The following is a 12,236-nucleotide window of genomic DNA, read 5'->3' as shown; positions in this document are numbered from 1 at the left end:
CTGGGCACCCCAGGGCTCAGCTTTCTGGTTTTAGTTTCAGCCACTGGATGAGGTATGCTTCTTGTCTTCTAGGTATTGTGGCGACTTCCAGGGCAACTGATGGGACTTCAGTCACCCCTGGAGTCTCCACATTAATGGTTGGGGGAGTGGAAGGAGCTGGCTTCTGATTGGCCATTAGATTGGCAATCATTTGCTACTGCTCGTTACTTGTCTCTGAAGTTGGGCAACAACTTTAAAAAGATTAGGCTCAGTTTATCTAAACCCTTCGTTCTCCTGATCTTGGTTCTCAGTACGAACGGTACGGGGACGTTCTCTTCTTGACATCTTATTATGGAAAGAAAACGGCTTGATATCTTCTCTATCCTTTCTAAACATAATCCTTTTCTAACCAAACTTAGGTATATGGATAAAAGAGAAACAAAACTTCTATCTTACTAAGCGCATATAAGCAAATACTCTATACTGCAAATAATAAAGAAAGCATAAAAGGAAAACTTAAATACTTTCTTACTTGAAGGCGGCAAGGATGATGCTGATGTGTGTGTGAACACTGCTTTGATACCAACTGTAACGACCCACCTTCTACACTATTACTACTCTCTAAAGGTGGACGCTACTTAACTACTAACTCAACTTAATCGGTATGCTACTTAATTACAAGAAATCCCTACCAAAAAATTTCGACAGAAATCCCCCTGTACCGGTGACCAAATCAACAATACAAACAGTATATACTCAGCCACAGGCGGCTGGAACATATAATTACACAACCACGCAGTATAATAACTCAATAAGAAGAAGGAAACTACTCTAGCAATAGTAAACAGATAGTACTCCAACGATAAAACACAACAAGCTACAAGTGCGGAATAGACTCAATTACAATCTCAACTTCATCATAGCATTAAGGAGAAAAGAAAAGGAAACTCTAAACAGGTAAGTTTTAACAACTCCTTAGCAAACTCTTGATCTCTCCATAGTCCAGCCATCACACACCTTCATCACCACCACCTTGTCGCCTTCCTTTCATACTTTAGCTTTTCCTTTATCTACAGTAGGAGGAAATGCAGTCTATAAGCATAAAACTTCGTGAGCGCTATCTAACTCACAAAAACTCGATATGCATATATATAAATAAAAACATGCTAAAACTAAATGTTATCATATAAAACTACTCATGCTCATAAATAGCAAAGGAATCATACTAACTGAAATACTAAACATGTATAGCTAATTATACTCATAAACCAATAAAAGAATCATACTAACTGAAATACTAAACATGTATAGCTAATCATGCTCATAAACCAATAAAGGAAACATACAAACTAATACCGCATGCTGAAAATAAGAAGAACTAAACTTACTGATTCTAAACATATGTGAAGCTTGTTTCACTTGTTTAATACTTATACTTTAATACTTTTATACTTCAAAATAATAATCAACTTCTCTTGGGCCCGGCATTGTACCAATTTACGCGCATCCTTAATAAGAGTCGAGGTAGATAATCCCGAAACTACTAAGGTACTTCTAGGCGATCTTGTGCCTAGGGGCGATCTAGGAGCCCACCCAATGGACCTTGTGTCCGGTACATGCCATTTAAAAGTAAAATACTTATTTTCTTTTTAACTATAACTTCCTTATACTTGTTATTCTTTTAGCTTTCTAATATAAAATGTCTTGGCATTTCTTCAAGCACCTTGCGTGCTGCTAATCCTCAAATGCTGGAATTTAAGATCAGGTTTAAGACCTTGGTCTTTTCTTACTTATTACTTCTCATAATCTTCTAGAAGAGTTTAACATGCTTGTGTAGTAGCAAGAAAAATCTAATTCTGCCTGCTTAACATTAAGTGGCCAAAAATAAGATCTTAAAACTGAATACTAGCATGATAACAAAAGATTTAACTTGCTGGAACTTAAAGAAGCCTAAACTGCTTACTTTCATACAAGTTGTCTAGTTCATGATTAGTAAACCAGCAAGAAAATCAAACTTGTAATGTACAATATTGCTGTTCGTGCTAGTTAATTGCAAAGGAACATCTAACTAAAATGCTAGTTAAACTGAAAATTTGCTCATGTTATTCTAATAACAAAGGAATCTAGAAAATAAAGGAATCATTGCTGCATGGAATTAACAGAATATCATGCTTACTAACTCAACACAAAAGGATCTAAACTGCTATGAATTGGTGGCTGTTCTTGCCCATGAATATGCACAACAGAACTTAACGGTAAGCTTCAAAAGGGATCATTCTCAGCTCCAAATGGGTTGTTCATGCCTGCTGCAAATACCAAAGGGAGTGGGTTGTTCTAGCATCAATGTTAATTAAGCTCCACATACAAACTATGAACAGAATCTGTGCTAACTACAAAAGATGGTGAGTAATGACATATCACGTATCACACAACTTTCTAATGCATGTAACTCAACGAAATTAAACCACAAGTTCCAAATCTAAATCATTTACTAAATTCATTCAAATCCCTTCAAGTTTCCAATTCCTAAAACATGCTACTGCCGAATAAAAAAAACAATCTCTTAAACCCCTAGCAACATTACCTTAAGTATGCTACTGTCAAACGCAAGAAAAGAGACTAAATCCCTAATCAACTAAATTCGGTACAGCATGTTCCAAAAGCAAAGAAAGGACTAAAATCAAAACTCGGAACTACTCCTACTACATGCTTCAGAATTCTAACTCACGGCAATAAGAACAAAACCAAAGATCCGAAACTCCTTATAGGAAAACAAAGGTCCGAAACTACTCCTACTGCAGGTGAGTAGCAACTCACCTCGCTGTTCTTGGACTTACAACCGACGGGAAGAATTCTAGGGTTTCGGATGAACTCGCTTTCTCGACGATCTCTCCCTATCTACTTGTTCTCCTTAGTGAGACGGTCTCAAAAACGTCAGAAGCTCTCGGAAAAACCCCTCGCCGGCTACTGGAGGAAGAGCCCTAGCTCGGCTTCGTCTTCGCCCGAGAGAGACGCCGTCGCGTGAAGGAGGAGAAGAGAGGTTCGGGTGAGAAACGTTTAGGGTTCTAGAAAACTTAAACCCTTTCTTATAACTAAGATTTTTATTAATTACTATACCTTAAATATTACTCACTCTTTCCTTAATTAACACCAACCGCTAGCCCAGTTGGTCGGCCGGCCTTTTACCGAATCAAAGGGTCTCGGCTTCAATCCCTCAACCGCGCACTTTTAATTCCAATTTATTTTAAACGTTCCAACTATAGCTTAAATACATTTCGCTCCATATATATTCACAAAACAACTGCAGACCGGTTGGTTGGGCTGGATTCGGCTGAGGTTCGGCTCGGGTTGAAGTCTTGGGTTCGAGTCTCACCTTCAACGTTTTTTTTTTCAAAACTTCTTTCTTTTTGTAACCCTACTAAACGACCTCCAAAAATTACGTAAAAATACTTAAAAATTCCTAAAAATCTATAAAATATTTTAAAAGTATTTCCAAATATTTTTATGGACTTTTAGAACTTGAAATAGGGAAAATTGGGTCGTTACAGTGACTCCCGACCATCTTCAGGTGCCCAGACCTGCTCCAAGCGCCTAAAGCTACCACGTCAGACAACGAAAAAATTTTACCAATAGGCTATAAATAGAGCTCTGATCCTAGGAGTTTAACATAACACTTGTATATGATTTTAAAATATGTTTTGCTACTTTCTAAGCTTCAAACTGCTATATGAGGCTTCTCCACCTTCGACCTTATCAAAGAAGGAGATTCTTGCTAATGCTTACTTCTACCTTGGATAACCTCCCCATTTGTAAACCAAGTAAGTCCGTAGTCTCATATTTTTTTATGCATTTATTTTATCTTAATTTACAAGTGTTTGTTAACTAAAGCCCAAAGATCGAGGAAGGTACAATTTTTTCAGGGTAATTCACCTCCCCCCACCCCCTCTTGTTGGCCTAATGTGGATGTACAACTGGTATCAGAGCTCGGACGTTTCAGAAGAACTAACCGCCAACTGAAGCAACATGGAGATGGCTGAAGTGAGAATTCACCGGCTAAAGTTTGAAGGAGATTTTGCCACATGGAAAAAGAGAATGAAGGAATTTTTTAAGATTGATTTTGAAATTTTATTAACTATCAAATATGGATTTGTGGCACCCAAAGATAAGCACAACGATGAAAAAGAAGAACATTTGTGGAGCAAGACAGAGCAAGCCGACTTCGTGGCAAACGAAAAAATAGAATTTCATTTGCTGAGCATTTTACCATCACAAGAAGTCAATCGGATCAAAGACTATGAGTCAACTAAAGAACTCTGAAAGAAGTTGCTGGAGTTGAACGAAGGAACCTTGGAGGCTAAACTGGCAAAATGTTACCTGCTCTAGAACCAACTTAGCAACCTCTAGATAGAAAAAGAAGAAAGAATCACTCATCTACATGCAAGAATCAAGGAGTTGATCACCAGACTCATGAATCTCAAAGAAATGGTAACAAAGCGACATTTCTAAGGTATGCTTTAAATGATTTTCTGAGAACACCCGAGTGCACGTCTATAAAAGACTCTTTCTACATCTCCAAAGATCTCGAGGTAAGTACATTAGAAAATTTATTTTTCACTTTCAAAATACACGAGTCGAGATGCACAAGTTTATAAAGGGAAAAGGAGCCAAGTCAAAACCTAGGACTAAATGGTAACTAAAAAGATAACCTAGATTCTGATACATCACTCGATGAAGATGAAGTAGCTTTTATGGTAAGGAACTTCAGTAAGTTTTCTTTAAGTCTAACAAGTTTAACAAGTCGCAGGCTAAGAAGATTCTACAAAACAAACAAAAGGTTCGATGCTATAACTGTTAAGAAGAAAGACACATTAAAGATAGTTGCTCAAAACTGAAGACCAAGAAAAAAGACAAAGACAAAGGACTAAGACGGATGAAGCACAAAAATCTGAGGGTGACTTGGGACAAGACATCATCCGAATCTAAGACAGAGCAATATGCCAAACTTGCGCTAATGGTGAGTCACCAAGATAACGAAAATGAGGAGACTTCATCTGAGATGAGCATCGAGAGCATAGATGAAGGGGAACTTGGAATGATGAGTCTGACACGGTAAGTGAGGTATGACTCTTACCTCCCGACCAGCTTTACGATGCTATTCAAATGCTATCTAGAAGTTTATGTAAACTATGAAATAAATATATGGATTTAAAAATAGAAAACAAGGAATTAAAAATAAACTTAGCTAAAGCATGTCCATTAGAGCTTTTTGACAAAATTCAAATGGAAAACTCTAACTTACAAGAGGAAATAGGAATATTGAAAAGAGACTATACATATTCAAATGTTTAGAACTCTAGAAATTTTCAAAAGATAAATTGGTATTTTAGATTTCACAAGAATCAAATTAGAAAAATTCCTAGAAATTATATACCATAAAAATTTCTTATAAATCTAATAGGTAGGAACTTATTTTGGGTTCTGAAATCATATTTAACTTGATTAAAATTAATTTTTACACATACTTTAATTTTAAATTGCTTTAAGTTTAAATATTATTTACAAAATTAATTAGTTCATATGCCTAGTTCATTTTTACTATTGATTTTTTTTTCTGTGATAATGAGGTATGTTCTCTATTAGAATAAATTTTTTAAAAATTTATTGATGATTATATACTTCGTTATGAACTTTTGTTCAAAAAAGGAAATATTAAATTTAAAATTCTTTTAGAAATTAATCTTAAAAAATCAGATTTTTTGGATTAATTATTATTGTATTTTGAATTTTTTTTTTTAGCATTCAAAAACCATTTTTAAAAATTTATTTTTTAAAATAACTTTATTTGTTTAAAATATCTTTTTTTTAAAATAAAATATATTTTATACTTAAAAATTTATCATAGTTTCAAATTATTATGATTATTATTGATAAAAAATTTCAAGATTTTTTGATACTTCAAAATAATTTTTAAATTATTTTGTTCAAAACATCTTATTAATTAATTAAAAATTATTATTTTTTAATTCAATTTTTGTAAGAAGACATATCATTAATAATTCAGTCTTATACCTCTATAAAAAGTTTCACCATTTTTCTAATTATTTTTGTTGTTTTTCCTATTTTATTTTTGATGTGATCAAAGAGAAAGAAATAATGATTAAGTTAAGAGGGAAGTTTATTTATTATAAAATTCTTGTTATAATTGCACATTTTATTTACTTGTTTTATGTTGGTTTAACCCAACTTAAATTGGGTTTATTCACATTAAAAATGGGAGATTGTAAGTACCCCAGGTGAATTTTGATATGATTAACCGGGTTAAGTTAGGCTCTACGTATTTGATATCTTGTGTCTAGGTATGCAGGGACTTAAAATCACATGAAGTTTAGCAGAAAACCCAGTAAGAGAGAAAGATGAAATGAGAAGCGAGTCGACGGGCTTAGTGCATCTGAGATACGAGGAACTGCGGAAAAGTACATCGGTGAACGAGAAGAACAGATGTGATGCTTCTGTGAGATGAGAAGCCAGAGCAGAAGACAGCTCAAGGAGAAGGCCGAAGGGGGTTCAAGTGAGCTCAAATCTGGATGGCTGGAGAATCACCCAAAGTGATCGGAACAACTGGACAAGTTAAAACGAAGTTGACTTGTCCAAGTGCCTAGACTACCTTGGGCCAGTAGAGGCGCCTCATTGAGACGTTGCTGCGAGGATAACGTTCAAAGTCCACGTCAGCAACACTCTAAGCACCCAGACCATATCCAGGTACTCAGGTATCAAGAAATCTATCACAAAGCCATTGCAAGCCATTGTGAAGCAAATAAGGTGCACCATTGGGGGCGCCAACACCCGTCCAAGCACCCGAAACTGCCACATCGGTCAATGGAAAAATTCAACTAGTAGATTATAAATAGAGCCCTGGTCCTAGGAGTTTAACACAACACTTGTATATTATTTTCAAATATGTTTTGCTACTTTCTAAGCTGTGAACCGTTGTCGCCTCCGACCTTGTCAAAGAAGAGATTTTTTATGGTATTTACTTTTTCCTTAGATTAGCAACATAGCCAGTTGCAAACCTAGCCAGTTGCAAACCTAGTAAATTGGTGATCTCATATTTCTTTTTTAGGCATTTATTTTATCTTAATTTACAAGTGTCTATTAACTAAAGCACAAAGATCAAAAAAGTACAATTTCTTTTCAGGACAATTCACTCCCCTCTTGCCGGCCTAACGCGAACCTACACATATTATCCAATATCACCCCTATCCACATTAACCTTTGAGAGAGTTCAACAGTCCCCGGGTCTATCGTGTCGTGGTATGGCATCCAGGTAGTCACCCAACCACTCGTGGTTCAATCCCCAGCTATGGCGTATTTGTAGGAATTTTTCCTCCAAATGGGGCGCGCAACCAAAGGATGCTAGGCTTCTGGGCTGCCCGCCACATGTGCTTCCCGATTTACCCTGGTGGTCGATGGAAAAAAAAGATTTCATGGGACAGGGCCAGTCACCCAGGGATAGTCAATGAGGCTAATTAGAATTATCATTTTTTTTTCTTTGAGAGAGTCCAACAAATCAATACTTCAAGTTAAAGCTAACCCATTAATCATGAGATCATATCTCATTGGTCTAAACATATCAAATTTCAAGTGAGCCTTGGAGAGAGTCCAACAACTCAAACATTAAATTAAACTCTGGTTCTTACCATGTTAATTAAAGGTGTAAGCTTTAAAAAAAATTATAATGGTGTTAATCAAAAATCTATAAACTATTTATAAAAATCTGTAAGCTTTAATTTAGATCTCATCAATCACATACATAGAAGTATACAAAAATCTATAAGCTATAAAAAAATCTATATAACATGTCATAATCATGGTATCAATTATGACATAGTTGTCATCAATTAGAAAATCAAATATTATAAAGGATTTGGTTCAATAAACCAAGATCCCTTAATTAGTTAGGAAACAATATCCCATTCTAATTTAATATTTTATTAGGAAATAATTTTCAAATTAAAAGTTTTTAATTAAATTAGGAAATAATTTTAAAATTAGATTTCCTAACAAATTAGGAAATTAATTCTAAGATTGGATTTCCTAACAAATTAGAAATATTTTCAAGATTGGAATTTCCTAAAAATTAGGAAATATATCCAAAAATGGATTCTAAAATTGAAATTTTTATATCGAATTAGAAAACAGTTTCTAAATATGAAATTTCATAAAATTTCCAAAAAAAAAAAATTATGACATCCTATGCATGATAACACATATCTATGATATATATCGAAGCGCAAGTGACTCTGATACCACTATTAGAGTTCCAAATGTGTATTTTAATTTTTTATTTCTATAAACAAAAGTAGCAGAAGCAAAATAATAATCTAAATTATTATAACATACGCATCACACATATACGCTAGACATAACCATAGATCAAAGTGTTCGTTTAGGAATTATACCTATGAGTTCATAATCGAACCTTGTAAAGGGTGTTTGCTAGCCTCATAAGGCTAGATTTTATTAGAATCAACGAGTAAGCTTGATGAAGCTTGCCTCTATCGATATCCACGCTGAGATATCTTCAAGACTTCTTTAAGTCACAAGTTTTTCATCTCTGATTGGTACTAGCCAAGCATGGAGATGAAGCAATCTGAGAGAGATCTCCAGCTCGACTTTATGCCTAGCGACGAGGGAAATCTGACAGCACAAAGTGAGATACGACCAACTATTTGGCCGACAAGTCCGATCTAGAAAGAGTTGTTGTCTGGAGCTTTTCCTCGCTGTCCAATATCCACGAAGTTGCTGCCGATGAGGGACAATATAACTTGAGGCATCGGGGTTCCGATAACAACATTTGCTCGCTAGAACGAAGCTTGGGGATGCCTATAGTGTAGCTATAAAACAACAGACAGATTATGTCTGCCAGTTAGTTTTTGGTCTCGACGGTAGTCCTTGGCCAAAAGGGGAGTCCTTCGGCATCTTGCTAGTTGGAGAGGTGCTGCTGGTCAGTGGGACGAGGTGTCCAGCGTTTCTTTCTTACTAGCGGCACAAGGAGAACAACTTCTCCTTGTTGTTAGCTACAAGAAGAGGGGAGAAGGAGAAGAGGAGAGGAGAGGCCCTAATGTCACGCCCCAGAGGAGTCCCTGCCAGATAAAAATCCGGCAGCATCTCCCCTATACAGGGGCCAATCTGAAGCATTACTACATTCAAAATATACATTAGCCACATACGGCTGGAATATATACACAATAAAAACAACATAACCACGTTATTTAATATACTCAGCCTACCTAGCTGGACAACAAAGAAAAAAACACACAACCACATAGTATAACAACAGCCCACACGGTTGGAACAAAATAAACGCAACGGAAAACACAAAATAATACGAACGTAAAACCAACAGCAGTACTAACAAAAATACCTGTAACCACCAAACTAGACTCCAAAGAATCCACATCGACTTGTTCAAAAGCAAAATATGCAAAATTAACATACCACTCAAATAGTAACAAAACCCAAAAAAAAGAAAACTATCCTCGAGTGTGACGTAGGACCCAGGACTGGCAGCTGGCATCTCTCCAAGCATCCATGACTCATCTACCTGCTACTTGGCGAAAGAAAACCATTTTGTGGGGTGGTGAGTATTGGAACTCAGCGGATAAAGGAAAGATACTGCATGAACATAAAATTCAACTAGAAAGTGGGCCAAGAGTATACGGTCTCATAAGAGGAATAGTAGATACTACAATAGAATCAAAATAAATGCTCATACCTGAAATCATATCCTAGGCTAGGTATAGTAGGTCAAAACTGGTACTAATTTACTATAATACTGCTCATAACTACAAAGGTAATAAGCAAGGTATATACAAATTTCCAATGACTAAACATCTACAATGAGAATATATCTCAACATAAGTGAGCATATCAGCATATGTGAATAGCAGCAGTAAGTAAGCAATAACAGTATATATAAACAGCAGCAGTCAAAGCAAGTATAATAACAAACAGCGTATGCACGGATGGTCACTTCCGCCCACATCTCTGCACCATGACCCTTGTATGGTCGAGAGGCCGGGTCAGTGATAGACTGTACACCACTCCAGCTACCACTCTCACAAGTGGCCGAGGGGACAGTTGCACAGTAGCTAACTAGCTACATATGCGACGGGGGTCCCTACTGCTCGTAACTCCAGCTACCACTACCCATGAGTGGCCGAGTGCGGCACGACAGGACAAGCGGCATCAACTCCAGCTACCACTCTCTCGAGTGGCCGAGGATGCAGCCCTGGTCAACGACTCTCTTGACCGTAAGGGAGAATTGGTCATTGACATGCATGCCATGACATGATGCGCCAAATGCAACAATCATCATACAAATATAAGCAACAATTAGGTATGCTACATGAAGTCAGCATGCTCAATATAGTACATAAATAAACAGCAGTCAAAGTATACAAACATGGTATCTAGTATCTGCTACTGATCATGGACAACAACAAGAGACTGTATAGATATGAAAACAAATTTCTCAAAGATCGCATGGAAGTATCAAGCATAGGAAAATAAGAGAGGAGTCAAGGTAAAAATAATTTCTTATCCAAAATAGTTCATGCACCAAGGTCAAAGTACTAAAAGAAACAAAACAAGAAGTACTTACCTTTACTTGTCAATCGTATCAGAATAAAATCCACGTTGTGCTGCTCGCCCCAAATCAGTGTCCTGCGTCCATAGATATTATTTAGCTACTCTCACATGAATCAAACAACTAAACCAATTAGGATAGCCCTAATCGATACACAATCATCGCTTAGCCCTAATACAATCAACCTTTTTAACAGCTTTGATCCCAAGTTGTCATCATCTACCTATTGGTTGATACTTAATCAAAATAATCTCCATCCTAACTAAATTAGCAAAAGGAATAACTATTCATCTCCTCAAAACAATACCTCCATTTCAATTAACTCAAATCTGATAATGATCTTGAAAACCAGCCACTAGTTAACCAAACCACAACATATCATGAAATCAAAACTCCATACCTCTTCCAAAATCAAATTGCACTAGATCAATGCATAAATCATCACTCAAACTTACCCAAATCCAAAGACTTCATCATCAATTCAGTCGGAGAACTTGCTGCCGCAACAAAACGTAGCCAAATAGAGTTGTTGATTTCCAAATCAATACCCTATAATACAACCATCTTAGCCACAATTGAGCATTAAACCCAATTCCATGATAAACACCTTATATCTGAAATCAAACCTCATTACCAAACAATAATTTCCCCAAACTAAAATCTTACCTTGATCAGCTGCTCCCTAGCTGCCCCCTCTCTGACAGTGGACTCCCTACAGCACATATCCAGCGATGGCGCAAGGGAAAAGAAGACGGTGTCACCGGCTAGAAGCAACAGCAACACCGAAACAGCTATGACAAAGGGCTTGACTTTAACTCTTCCTATCAGCAACGGCAGCACTAGGCAGGGTCGACCGCAACAAAGACGAAGACGACAGAGGGAGTGGCAGTGGATTGGCGCTGAGGAGGAAGGGAAAACTACTTGAATCGGGGCAGGGAGGAGACGGTCAGCGCTCTAGGGCAGAGACGCAAGGCTGGTGGTGATCCTTCCTTCCGGCGATTGTGGTGCTCGCGTGAGGGAGCGAGATCCGACGGCTTGTGGCTCGATGGTTGTGCGGTGCTCGGGCGAGGGAGAGGGAAGAAGGAGGGAGTCAGAGGTGATGCGGGGGTGAGGGATCGGGAGGAAGAGGAGGGGTTCGGCGCAGAGCTAGGGCACGGGCTTGGGATTTAGGAATTTGGCGGAGAAGGAAACGCTCGCGAGGGGGGGGGGGGGCGGGGGGGGGGAGGCTAGGGCATGGGTATAAATTTATAACTTAGGGATTTTTTTTCATTAAACCTTAGATAAGTTCCTCAATCAATTCCTATCTCTGGGTATTCCAAACAGACTTTTTCTAAGCACACGATCCGCCCCTCTTAAACTCGTCATATGGGCTCCGATTAAATCCAGAAAAATTTTCAAAAATTCCTAAAAATTCCAATAAGATTATTTCCTCAAATAACCTTATTATTTAATTATTATCTGGTTCGATATTTTACATCCTCCCCCACTAATAAAAATTTGATCCCCAAATTTATTACTCAACTCAGGGATCCTCATCCAAGGATAACAACCAACAACATACTCATATACTACTCCATCCTAGTATCAGATCAAATTTCAATCCTAAGGG

The 12,236-nt window shown here is 37.2% G+C and overlaps 1 long non-coding RNA gene across 1 annotated transcript; it reads right to left on the bottom strand.

Moving 5' to 3' along the window:
* Positions 1–1,002: 1,002 nt before the first annotated feature.
* On the bottom strand, positions 1,003–11,828 carry LOC122000973. The gene is made up of 4 exons (XR_006117248.1): positions 11,294–11,828; positions 11,083–11,176; positions 10,643–10,704; positions 1,003–1,049 (listed from the first exon to the last, which is right to left on the bottom strand). It is a non-coding gene; the product is annotated as an uncharacterized LOC122000973 (long non-coding RNA).
* Positions 11,829–12,236: the final 408 nt, after the last annotated feature.

Source organism: Zingiber officinale, chromosome 7A (genome assembly GCF_018446385.1).
Source record: "Zingiber officinale cultivar Zhangliang chromosome 7A, Zo_v1.1, whole genome shotgun sequence".
In the NCBI taxonomy this organism is placed as follows: domain Eukaryota; kingdom Viridiplantae; phylum Streptophyta; class Magnoliopsida; order Zingiberales; family Zingiberaceae; genus Zingiber; species Zingiber officinale.
The sequence above is the reverse complement of the archived record's forward strand: the minus strand, read 5'-3'. Positions and strand labels throughout refer to the sequence as shown.